The following is a 14,597-nucleotide window of genomic DNA, read 5'->3' as shown; positions in this document are numbered from 1 at the left end:
AATTGAGATAGGGTGGGTGGGCGGGCTTATATTTTGTCTTTTTGTTTTAATGTGTGTAGACTTCTTTTCACAACATGAAATTTAAAATATGTTTAAAATGGAAAATTTGTATAAGGACATATAGATTTTTCAATTAGGTTCCGCGTCATAATTGCAAAATCGATATTTCTTTGCAAAAATCTACCATTTTAATCATGTTCTAAGCTTCTTGTTGAGAAAAGATGGCCATGTGTATTACGGAAAAAAGGCAAAATATCAGCCCCGCCCACCCACCCTATGTAAATTCTGATGTTTTTTTTTATTATTATTATTTAATTGTAAAATCCTGATTTTTCTATGAGAAATTACCATGTAAAATAAATGTTCTTCAGTAATCGTGTTATACAAAGAAAACTAAATGTATTCATTAAAAAAGAAAACCAAAAGAGAAGCACCAACCATCTGTCTCGATCTCAATCGTGATGACTTTTCATTCGTTGGCAGACTTAGGGCTGGAGTCTAATTGCAAAATCCATATTTCCTTACAAAAATTTACCACTTTAACTGTGTTTTAAGTTTCTTGTTATGAAAAAACGACTAGGTATATTAAGAAAAAAGGCAAAATATATACCCCGCCCGCCCACCCACCCTATTTCAGTTGTGATGATTTTTTTTTTATCGTCGATAGCCAAAAGAGCAGAATTTAATTGCAAAATCCGTATTGTTTCTCTACAAGAAATTACTATGTAAGAATGCTATGTATATTAGGAAAAAAATTAAAACCAAAGACTAAGCCCCACCCATACCTGCCCTGATCTAAATAGTAATGAAGTTTTCATTCGTTGGCAGACCTAAGGGCGGAGCCTAACTGCAGAATCCATATTTCCCTACAAAAATAAAAATTTACCATTTTAAACGTGTTTTAAGTTTCTAAGAATGAAAAGATCATCACAATAGAAATGGGGTGGGTGGGCGGGGTTTATATTTGGTCTCTTTTTCTTAATATAGATAGCATTCTTTGAACAACATGATACTCGAAAACACGTTTTTAATTTCTTGCAAAAAAATAAGTATTTTGCAGTTAAGCTCCGTCCTCTTGCTTCACAGTGAATAAAAAAAATCATCACAATTGAGATAGGGCGGGTGGGCGGGCTTACGTTTTGCTTTTTTGTTTTAATGTATGTAGACTTCTTTTTACAACATGAAACTTAAAATATATTTAAAATGGAAAATTTGTATAAGGAAATATCGATTTTTCAATTAGGCTCCGCCTCATAATTGCAAAATCCATATTTCTTTGCAAAAATCTACCATTTTAATAATGTTCTATGTTTCTTGTTGACAAAAGATGAAATTAAGAAAAAAAGGCAAAATATCAGCCCCGCCCACCCACCCTATCTCAAATCTGATGATTTTTTTTATTGTTATTATTTAATTGTAAAATCCTGATTTTTCTACGAGAAATTACCATGTGAAATATATTCTTAAGTAATCGTGTTATACAAAGAAAACTAAATGTATTAATTAAAAAAAAGAAATCCGAAAGAGAAGCCCCACCCATCTATCTCGTGATGAATTTTTCATTCGTGGTCAGACCGAGGAGCGGAGCGTAATTGCAAAATCCATATTTCCTTAAAAAATTTACCATTTCAAATGTGTTTTAAGTTTCTTGTTCTGAAAAAACGACTACGTATATTAAGAAAAAAGGAAAAATATAAGCTCCGCCCACCCACCCTATCTCAATTGTGATGATTTTTTTTCAATTGTCGAGAGCCAAAAGATCGGAATTTAATTGCAAAATCCTTAGTGTTTCTCTACAAGAAATTACCATGTAAGACATGTTTTTGAGTATGGTGTTATTCAAAGAATGCTATGTATATTAAGAAAAAAATTAAAGCCAAAGACTAAGCCCCACCCATAACTGCCCTGATCTAAATAGTAATGAAGTTTTCATTCGTTGATAGACCTAGGGGCGGAGCCTAATTGCAAAATCCACATTTCCTTACAAAAATAAAAATTCACCATTTTAAACGTCTTTTAAGTTTCTAAGAATGAAAAAAGATCATCATAATTGAGATGGGGTGGGTGGGCGGGGTTTATGTTTGGTCTCTTTTTCTTGATATATAGTATTCTCTGAATAACACCATACTCGAAAACATGTTTTTAATTTGTTGTAAAGAAATAAGTATTTTACGGTTAAGCTCCGTCCTCTTGCTTCACAGCGAATAAAAAAAATCATCACAATTGAGATAGGGGGGGTGGGCAGGCTTACATTTTCTTGTTGAGAAAAGATGGCTGTGTATATTACGGAAGAAAAGGCAAAATATCAGCCCCGCCCACCCACCTTATCTCAATTCTGATGATTTTTTTAATTATTATTATTTAATTGTAAAAATCCTGATTTTTCTACTAGAAATTACCATATAAAATATGTTCTTAAATAATCGCGTTATACAAAGAAAACTAAATGAATTCATTAAAAAATAAAACGAAAAGGCAAGCCCCACCCATTCGTCTCGATCCCAATCGTGTTGGATTTTTCATTCGTTGTCAGACCGAGAGGCGGAGCGTAATTGCAAAATCGATATTTTCCTATACAAATTTATGTACCATTTTAGACAAGTTTGAAGTTTCTTGTTGTGAAAAGATGACTACACATATTAAGGAAAAAATGCCAAATGTAAGACACGCCCTCCCGCCCTATCTCAGTCGTGATTATTTTTTTATTCATCGTAAACCAAGGGGGTGGAGGTCAATTGCAAAATCCTTATTTCTCTATGAGAAATTAAGTAAAACCATGTTTTTTAGTATCGTGCTGTTTAAAGAATACTATAGATTTTACGATTTTCGTTTTGTGATTACTGTCAACCTCTATAAAATGGCGTAATTAACATCCTTGCAACTGCTGCCTCTTTAAATATGAAATATATTTAAAGCATATAACTAATTTCTCAGTATATGCTTAACTTCGACTGTTTATGTTTATACTTCGACCGAATTCGACTTTTAGCACGTTCAGATTACAAGCATCTGCGGTTAAAAGAAAATGAAATTTGGTTGATTTTGTGTCCTCAATGCAGAGGAAAGGACACAAAACAATCTTAAAATATCTTCATGATTTCACTCACAGCATTCGATTTTTGTAATTTCAAAGTTAAATTGTAAAATATTGTTATATAATGATTTTTTTTCCAAAAATTTGGATGCCAAGGGTAAAAAGTCAACACGGATTCATAAATAACACATGCAGGACTATGTTATTGTATAACATTTTTTCGGTAGAATTCTAAAGTCATAATTTTTTGGGAAGGTCTTAATCGAACAAACTTTGATTAACGTTTGGAATATTTCAGTACCTTCGCTTTTGGAATTTTAAAGTTAAATTGTAAAATAAATTCATGAATCACACATGCAGGAGTATGAAATCCTAAAAAAATAAATAACATATCTAATACTAAAAAAGGGGTAAACTTATGACATGTTTCACCTCACATTTTGTTTTTTAATTTAATTTATTAAAGATGCTTTATCACTTTTCTTTTAGAAAACAGGCCAATTTTGATTTTAAAGAGGTTTTTTTTTTATTTTTTTGTAAAAATCTCAAAGTCAGTGGTTTCTATATAGATCCGCTGGAATCATGGTAAAAAATAACCTTAAAATGGGATGAAGGTTAAAAAATGGATTAAAAAAACTTCACGACAGAAATGAACTTTTTTTATTTAATAAAAAAAGATGATACAGTACATCACAATAGATGAAAAAACAAGTTAAAAAACTTAGAATTTAAAAATAAATAAAGTTTGACAATGGGTTCAGTAATTTCGGAAATTATATCATTTTAACAAAATGTTTTCTTTATTTCTGATTAGAATAAATCTTAAGAAAGAGCAACGTAAAATAAAAAGGAAAATTTTAGAAGATCGGGGTGCATTTGGAGAAAGTCGGATTTTAGGAATGACAGATGCTTTATTGGTTGATCGTTAATTGCCTAATTCTTATTAGTTTGTAACTTCGTAATACCATTGTAAATATAAATAAATAAATGTTATTTTTGTTCAAATATACTTTCATTTTTAATCAACAGATGTTTTATTCAGTGAATGTTCAGTGAGTGGTATATCGTAGACCAGATTTTGTACATTGGTTTCTTCTATAGCTCAAGATCTCCTTTTGTGGATTTTCTACCATTTTCTTGGGTCATTAACTCATTATCAAAACATTGCCATAGTTTGAAGGCAAGTTATAACACAAAAAATTGCGGTTTAATTATTTCCAAATAGTATTGCCAACTTTCGAAAGAGTAAAATCTATAGCTGCACTATTTTCAATGGTAACAAAGGACTACCGTATTTATGTTTCTTTCTGACTTCCACACTCTTAAAAACTACATAATACGTTAATGCCCTCTAACCAAAATTAATAAATGTAAAATTCAAAAGCGAACTAGTAACAGCATACCTTAAAAAATTCCTAAAATGACGTCACTCGGGTGAAAAAATTCGCAAAGTCACGAGTGAATATATTGATGGTCTTATCGTCTTTTATCCCAATTAAGAGTGTGACACATTTTGGAGGAATTGTAAAAGACCGACAAGATTTCCTTGACCTATCAACGTTCAGAATTTGAATAGAAACAGGAACGTATTTTATTTGATAAGATTTGGCGGAGCCAAGGTCGCCGCTATCAGATCGCATTAATTACCGGCGCTAGCACTTTAATAAGCCAAATTGCGACTGCCGGTAATTGGCCGAGACACGGCATGGACAATTTCAAAGCAATTTTCGCGTTACCATTATTAGATGGTCGATAGTACCGCGGAGCGCGATTAAATATTCTCCGTGGCATTACCTTAACAACATCTCAGATTGCTTCTGCAACAATTATTTTTACGTTACGACGCTCAAAAAACTCCACCGCATCCACGTTAGCTTATACACCCATAACTCATCTTTTCCTTACTCGAAAGCGAAAAAACCGCGGCCTCTCTCCTTGTTCCAAATAAGGCCGCGAAAACACTCGCGATTCCAATAAATAAAAATATATAGCACGTGCCCATATACAACTCCACTTTCGGCCGGACTCTCCTGAATAATGCATCTTTCGAAATTAAAATCCAACTTGTTTTTGCGGCCTTGCCCCACGTGCTGCATCGGCAGCGACCAAAATACCTTCGGCCTCTTTTGATTTTATTGCAATGCCTATTTAGAAACTAAAATCTATAAATGGTATTCATTTGCTACATTTGCCAAATTCAAATGCCAATCAATCGTCTGCCGCTACCCAGACTGACAACAAAGGCCTACATGACCAAAATTCGAATGCACTCGGCAGATTTCGTCGCGGGATAATTAAACCGACAGACGGGAAATGCTCAAAATTAAGTCGTTATATAAATATCTCATTTAAATTTAAAATCGACACGATTATAATGATCGTCGGAGGGGATTTATGGTGACGTTAATGACTCGTAATGTCGCAGCAAAGGTCGGTTTTGACAGATTTCTGTAAATTTCAATCACCGCAGCTGCGACGCTTCTAAAATATGATGTTTCACTTCAACTAGACCTTATCTGTTTACCTACCGCAGATCTGCAAAGGACACGAACGCCGCCAAAGCCATAAATCGTTATGGCTTTCCCGCAAGAATTATCCCTTTTTCAATTTTTACCTGTACTTTTGACTTAGCTCTTTGAGGCTTGATTAGACGCCAGTAAAACTCCCGGTTTATTTATGACCTGATTTGTATGAAACTTATTACTGGGACAAGCGAGACGCTTGTTATTGGCAGAAGGCAGACAGACTATGGATAATAAAACACCGAGAGTTTTGGTTATAATAACTGGTCTCGGTACCCGCATGTCGCCGGCCACTCGTTTTTTAAATATCATTAAAGCTGGTTCGTAATAATTTCCATATATAATAATAGAATCATAATAAATTAAAATCAATATTCACAAAAATTAAAGAGAATTCATTTGCTTCCTAACGCGGCGAAAAATCAGTTAAATTGGATGCTTCCCATTCACTAGTAACTATTCCTAAATTAAAGCTCATAAGTTTTAATTTAGGAATAATAATAATAATAATAATAATAACAATAATCAGTCAAATTTCGGAAATTATCTGTTTAACAGAATCGCCAAAAGACAAACAAACCGACATAGGACACATATTTTCGTATTCTATGAACTGTGAAACGTGAGAATTTACCATCGAGAAGTACAAAAAATGCTCCTAAAACAGTGTTGGTAGTGTACCCCCAGTTGAAAGTGGTTTTTATGACAAGAAAATAAACATTATCACCTCATCATTACCCCACGACGGCCAATATGAGTTGTATACCAAAGTACGGCACTGCAAGAAACCGACCATTTTCTTATTTATGGCTGTCCCCATCATCAACTTCGACACAATGGACCTATCATAAAAACCACTTTAAACTGGGAGTACAATACATGATGATGAGCAAAATTTTGTGGCGACGTTGCCTTTTTTTCTGTCACAAAATAAGTAAGGTCTCTACATGTTTTCTGAGGTTAAAATTGTATTCAGCGTCTTATCACTTGTAGGATAACCTTCACACATATCTAAAATTTCACAATAATCAGTCAAATTTTGGCAATTATCCATTTAATAAAATTTCCAAGAGACAAACAGACGGAAATAGGACACAAATTTTCGTATTCTACAAGACTGAAACGTCATAGTTTACAATCGAGAAAAAAAAGTATGCTCCTCAAATAGTTTTGATACCTTATGATGAACAAAATTTTGGGTCAATTTTTTTAGGGAAGATGAATAAACAAGATGTATTTTTGCTATAATCATCCTTAAATGCTAAAATAAAGTAAGGATAAATTAATTATTATTGTGTGCTTCTAAAACAGTCTTGGTACCTTATTATGATAAGCAAAATTATTTTAAACCCTTTTTCTAAACTGAATGCGGCTAACTAAAGACTAGACACAATTTTGAGATTACGTCACCACTTTTTTAGGAAAGATGAATCAACAAAATTCTTTTTTTTACGTTTTTCGAGTAATTAGCGTGTAAATTTTAATAAACATGTCAAAATTTTACATGATTAAAAAAAAATTTCGAATTCGAGTTTTTTCGTTTTTTTGCATTTCTTGTGAAAATTTGCCGTAGTAATGTATAATTTTTTTTACACCATCAGAAAGTAGAGATTTCAGCGAACAAAAAGCACATTTTTTTAAAAAAGCAAATATTTTGACGTGAGAATTTTCGATTGAAAGTTAGGGTAGTTTTTCGATATTAAAACAAAATAAGGCGAAAAAATAAATATTTTGAATCAAAAAAATTACAGTGAGTTTGGGACATAAATAGGTAAGTTTTCACTAAATTTCACGAAAAAAATTTTTTTTTGTGGGAGATAAAAATAAAAAACTCGGTTATTTGCATTTTTCGCATAAATTTTGAGGTTATGTAAAGAAAGTTGTAGATCTTTTTATTACCTATAACTTTGCTATTTAACTTTTTGCGATAGGACTTGTAGTTTTGCCGGAAATCGTGATAAACTGTTTTCTACCCTTAAAAGCTCCCCCTCTTCCACTTCCCGACCTCAGATCGCCCGTAAATTATTTTTCCTTTTCTTTTTGTTATATTTTCTTCCTTTTCCAATGAGGATCATCCTGTTCTAATTTTGTTTCACTTTTTACCATTTTCAAAGGCTTCGGCACTGGCCTATACTAGAGTACGAAGAAATAGGTCTTGTGTCTCCGTCTGTCCGTCTGTCGGCCGTGCCAGATTTTTATTAGATAAATAATCGCTGAAAGTATGGGCCGATTGTTCTCAAATTTTGTATTTATATTAGAAATGTCATGTAGATGGTAAAACGCTAAGCAAACTTTGTCTAATCATCCCCACCAATAATGTGATGACGTCACTTTAAAATTGTACATAGTAAATGAGTTTTAAATTGTATAAGATAATATAGACCTACACATGTAGTTTATGACTCCGTGTTGAGATTTTTGGAAAAAAAAACAAATTATAACACAATATTTTGCAATCTTGCAGATGTTTTAAAGTTATGATAAGCATGATAAATTTGTAATCAAAATATATTTGTTTATCCCCCCTAAAACGTGTATGACGCCACCCCAATATTTTGCTGAATAAATCCTATTTAAAATGTCCAAAATACGATGGGTCTGTACTTCTGGTTTATCATTCATTCAAATTTTTTGAATTTGCTTATACAGGGTGATTCAAAAAAATTAATGAATACGTGAATATTAGAGATGTACCGACTGTAGGTCTGGCCGACTAACCGACTAGCCGATTGTTCGGCCAGTAAAAACCGACTAGTCGGCCGACTGTTCGGCTTTGCTAAAACCGGTTTATAAATGCGACAAACAGTGTGTTCTTTTTTCTATTTCTCTGACTACCTTAAAGATTTGTTCTATTTTAATAAAAGGAATAACTAAAGTTCCTTTGTTTTCCAAAAAATGTGTTAAATTTGTTTGGATAATTTTAACATTTAATTTTTTTTAATAACTCAGTACAAAAATAAAGAGTAACACATTTTAGGGCCAGTCTATACAATATTTTAACTGAGATTAAGTTGATCACGCATTTAGCAAGGCCATTAGCGACGTCTGATTGGCGTAGAGTCGGTCACATGGTACTTTAACGCAGGGTTAAAAATTAAATCGCAATTAAATATTTAATTGAGGTTCTGTAAACCGATTTTAATTGTTTTATATACTATTTTAATTTTAATAAAAAAAGCCGACCGATCGGCTGTTTAGCCGACTAGTCGCCGACTGCAGCCGACGATGAAAAACGGCCGAATAGTCGGCTTATCCGACCGGTCGGCCACTAGTCGGTACATCCCTAGTGAATATATTTAATTCATATAATCTGGAACTACAAAACCGATTGCTTTGAAATCTTGAAGATGTTTTAAAGTTATCATAAACATGGTAATTTTTTTAATCAAAATGCATTTGCTCATCTCCCCTCCCTCCACCAAAAAAAAAAATTAATTACGTCATCTCAAAATTTTGCATTAAATCCTATCTAAAATGTGCAAATTATGATCAGTCTATGCTTGTACAAAAAAATTAATGAATGAGTCAGTTTATTTTATTAAATTATTATATTAATCAGGAACGGCTCATTCCATTTTCCCAGAAAATTTTGGCAATACAGTACTGTTATTTTTCAATTTCCATTTTACACTAAATATAATAAGTCAATGAAATGGAGAAAGGAGGTGGGCGGGGCTAAATTTACCTTTTTTCTAGTTCTATGAGCAAGCAGTAGCCACGCCTACCCACCCCTTCTTCGTTCCAGTGACTACTCTTAATATTTTTCAGTCCTATCTTAGCAAATTTTAGCCCCACCCACCTACCTTTTTTTTAAGTGATATGTCATTTACTAAAACCAATCTTATCTTAACAAATACTAGCCCCACCCACCCGCCCCCTCTTTTCTTATAAGGTATGTGGTTTGCCATGATCAGTCTTATCTTAGCAGGTACTAGCCCCGCCCATACACGCTGTTCTCTTTCTAACGAATTTATCTCTCTTCAGTTGAAATCCACCTTTCATTCGGACTTACTTCTGAAGAAAAAACGGGAAGACGGGTGGGTGGGCGGGGCTAAGTTTAACTTTTTCCTACAAAATCTTTTATAAACAAGCAATAGCCCCGCCCACCTTTTTATTCCACTGATTACTCTTAATACTGTTCAGTCATTTAGCAAAATCAATCTTATTTTAACCAATCAACCAATATTTAATCCACCCACCCGCCCTCTATTTTCTATTTAATGCATATTAACAACAGAAATTATTATACAATTTTTTGTAACAACGTTACAATTTTTTTCTACCACAAAATAAGTGACGTCATTAGATGTTTGGTGGGGATAAAATTTTATTTAGCCTTTTATCACTTTCAGGATAATCTTAAAACACATTTAGAAGTTCACAATAATCACTCAAATTTCGGATATTATCGATTTAACAAAATCTTCAAGAGACCAATAGAACCCCTTGACTTCATTCTCATGCCTTATTTTTCCTCAAAATAGTCTATAGTATACAATATTATTACAAACTATTCCTGAATCATATGGACTTTGCAAATAAGCTCCACCCCCTGATCTTATAACGAATGAAAGATTCATAATTGAAATCGGGGCGGGTGGGTGGGGCTTATTTCTTGACTTTCTTAACATGTGTAGTTTTCTTTCAACAATACGATACTTAAAACATGTTTCACATTGTAATTTCTTTGGAAAATTATGAACTTTGCATTTAAACTCCGCCTTCAGTCTCATAACCAATAAGAATATTGATCACAATGGAAGTGGGGCGGGTGGGTGGGGCATATCCTTCGATTTTTTTTCAACAATAAAATATTTAAAACATAAAATGGTGACTTTGAGCTTAAAATTGCGTTTTAAGTATCGTGAAAGAAAACTACATAATATTTAGAAAAAGAAGCCAATAATTAATTAGGCCCCACCCACTCGCCTCATTCTCAATTGTGTCGAATTTTTCATTTGTTCATATCGAGGGAGGAGCTTAATTGCAAAATTCATATTTGTTTGATTCTTTGAAATGATTATTAAAGAATCTCGGAAATCTTCAGTGTCTATTTTTACGAAGAATATCAAGAAACCAACGATTAATTAAGCCCCACCCACCCGCCCCTTTCTCAGTTGTGACGAATTTTTCATTTGTTGTCAGATCGAAGGGCGGAGTTTAATTGCAAAATTCGTATTTGTTTGTTTAAAAAGATTATTAAAGAATCTCGGTGGCCCCAAGTGTCTTTTTTAAGAAGATTATGAAGGATTCTTGAGGCCTCAAGTATCTACTTTAAATGATTTTGACGCAATCTCGAGGGCCACGTGTGTCAATTTTAAATGATCATGACACGAACTTTTCATTTAAGCTCCGCCTCCGTCTCACGACGAATAAAAAAATTAATCACAATTGGGATGGGGCGGGTGGGTGGGGCGCACCACTTGACCTGAAGAATATTCGTACCCTTATTTTTTGACTTTTTTAAAAACATGTTTCACATTGTAATTTCTTTAGAAAACTATGAACTTTGCATTTAAGCTCCACCTTCCGTCTCATAACCAATAAGAATATTGATCACAATGGAAGTGGGGCGGGTGGGTGGGGCATATCCTTAGATTTTCTTTCCGTAATATACATAGCCTTCTTTCAACAATAAAATACTTAAAATGGTGACTGAGGTTAAAATTATGTTTTAAGTATCGTGAAAGAAAACTACATAACATTAAGAAAAAAAAGCCAATTATAATTAATTAAGCCCCACCCACCCGCCCCATTCTCAATTGTGTAGAATTTTTCATTTGTTCATATCGAAGGTGGAGCTTAATTTCAAAATTCATATTTGTTTGATTCTTTGAAAAGATTATTAAAGAATCTCGGGAATCCCGAGTGTCTTTTTTTAAGAAGAATATCAAGAAATCAATGATTAATTAAGCCCCACCCACCCGCATCTTTCTCAGTTGTGACGAATTTTTCATTTGTTGTCAGATCGAGGGGCGGAGTTTAATTGCAAAATTCATATTTGTTTGTTTAAAAGGATTATCAAAGAATCTTGAGACCCCAAGTATCTATTTTAAAAGATTTTGACACAATCTCGAGGGCCACGTGTGTAAATTTTAAATGATATTGACACGAAATTTTCATTTAAGCTCCGCCTTCATCCCACGACGAATAAAAAAATTAATCACCCCTTGACTTGAAGAATATTCGTCCCCTATTTTTCCTCAAAATGTTCTATTTTATACAATACGACTATTCCTCAAACGTATGGACTTTGCAATTAAGCTCCACCTCCCCGATCTTATAAGGAATGAAAGATCCATCCTAATTGAAATCGGGGCGGGTGGGTGGGGCTTATTTTTTGACTTTTTTAAAAAGATGTTTCACATTGTGATTTCTTTAGAAAACTATGAACTTTGCATTTAAGCTCCACCTCCCGTCTCATAACCAATAAGAATATTGATCACAATGGAAGTGGGGCGGGTGGGTGGGGCATATCCTTCAATTTTGTTCGACTAACTAAACACTAGACAAAATTTTGAAAAGACGTCATTATTTTTTAGAGAAGATAAATATCAATAAAATACAGATAAATTATTATTGCATGTTTAGAATAGAAATTTATTAACATAAGTCTGTGATGACAAGACCATTTTTTTCTGATATAAAATAAGTGACATCATCAGATCACATTAATCAAATTTTGGAAATTATCTGTTTGATAAAATCTCCAAGAGACAAACAGACGGAACAGACACCGATTTTCGTATTCCATAAGGTGTGAAGCGTCATGAGACGTACACAAATATACAATCCTGATACGATAAACAAAACTATTAAAAAAAATTTCGCCAATTGAGTTAGTAAATGAATATTTTCTTCAGCTGCATCTTCACAAAGGCAGTAAGTGGAATTGTTCACAAGGTTGGAATCTCCACTGAATCAAGAAGAAACACAAATTGTATAACGACTGAGAATTTAAAATAAAAAAAAAACAGGGAATGCATTGACGAATAAAAATAAAATTCTTTTGAAGACGTTTGAATTTAAAAAGAAGTGCAGAAAAGAAGGTGTTATGCAAACGAACTCGCTAATTTCATAGGTCAGCTGGGTTTCAGATAATGTCAACTGACCAGGCTTTCCGAAATAATTTCTATGATGATGATGGATACAGAGATTAAAATCGACATTTTTATTTTGTATATAACTTACGTAAACTTCGATACTGAAGTTCCTGTTTGTTTATTAATTTATTTTGTTTAAATATAATTGAAGTATTAATTTCTGAATAATGATGTGAAGGTTGGCGAAAATAAAAAAAAACTCTAAGAGAATCATAGCCATCTAGAAATAAATTTATTAGTACTAATTTGACCCGTGACCCCTATTTCAAAACCAAAACTATAGTCGAAATTAGACTTTACGAATAAAGTACTTAAGACACTCTTGCCGTTTGGCAGTCGCGGGGGTTGTTCTCGGTCCGGCCAAATTTGGCCTAGAACCGCCCGCATCTGCAGTCTCCTCACGAGCCGCAAACAGGCGCGGATACAGGATTTCGTTTAGGGGGGGGCAATTTTTGTGTGATTTTATCTCCCAGAAATTCGTTCTACACAAAAAAAATTATAAATTTTTAGCTAGTATACTCTTTTTCACATAACATGGGTGACATTTGGTTGTTTTCGTTACACGTATAGTATACAGTAGAACCTCGAGAATCCGCATTAATTGGCAAAAAGGTGTGTTCGGATTAACGATTTGTTCGGATCAGCGATTTTCCCAAAAATCTGAAAGGGAATTGAAAAACAACTTCATACACAATTGAAAACAAACTTCACGAAATAAACCTTAATTTTATTAAACAAAATTAAAGAATTCTTACGCAACAATGATGGATAATAGACACATTCTACAAAAATATTACTCCGTGATCATAAACAGGCTATCCTTTTGGAGTCAACACGCCGAGATCTATACCCTGAATTTTTTCAGAATTTTTAGATGAATTTTTCAAAAATGAAATTTTCCATGTTGTATTACCTCTATTATGCAAATTTCAACCCATTCTCGACGATTTTCGAAATTTAACTAAATACATTTTCTTGTAGATTTTGGGCTTCAGAAGTCATTTCTGACTTCATTTCTTCGATAATGTAAACCATTTTTCCAGATTTGTCCAGTTGAAATATCCCAATTTTTAAAAATTTAGAAAAATTCGAATTTCACATCGAATTTTCCGAAAATATTGCTCGGTTACCATTAATATGCTATATTTTTGGAATCAGCACGTCGGGATATACTGAATCCCTGAATTTTTTCAGAATTTTTAGGAAACTTTTTCAAAAGTGAAATTTTCCTCATGCAAATTTCGACCCATTTTCGACGATTTTCGAAATTTAAATAAATACTTTTTCTTGTAGATTTCGGACCTCATTTTTTCGACAACTTCAACCTTTTTTCCAGAATTTAGTTAGTTAATTAATTCAGTGCATTGAAATAACGCAATTTTTAAAAATTTCAAAATATTCCATACAACATATGCAGAAAGACCTTGCGTCATTTTTGCAAGTAGGTGCGTGTTTCCAAGTTCAGTTCGGATTGCAGAGCTTTTGTTCGGATTAAAGAAGCATCGACTTCAAATAGCCTCTGCTCGGATTACTGGATGTTCGGATAATCGTGAATTCGGATTATAGAGGTTGTAAGTACTCTATTTACAAAATGAAATGCGATTTCAAAATTTTGAAATTGGTCAAAATAAAGCCCCTCGGTCGTGTGTCGGGGGGGGGGCAATTGCACCCATTGCCCCCCCCCTGGATCCGCGCCTGGCCGCAAAAACGCAAAACGTATGCATTGTTTCTCAGAAGCTGCCGTTAAACCGAAAATATCATCGTCGTGCCCTATATGGCACAAACGTCTAAAATAGCAATCGATTGTTTTTTCGCCCCTCGTACGCATCCAACAAGTCTAAACCGTTGCAGTCATAATCACAAATGCAATAACTTGCCCAGATGCAGCATCACAATTCCATATTTATAGCGTAACGTTTATCACAACACAAGGAGTGT

This window comes from Zophobas morio, unplaced genomic scaffold (assembly GCF_036711695.1).
Source record: "Zophobas morio isolate AGI-343-1 ecotype UQ-CSIRO unplaced genomic scaffold, CSIRO_AGI_Zmor_V1 ptg000004l, whole genome shotgun sequence".
Lineage (NCBI taxonomy): Eukaryota > Metazoa > Arthropoda > Insecta > Coleoptera > Tenebrionidae > Zophobas > Zophobas morio.
This window is presented reverse-complemented; position numbering follows the sequence as displayed.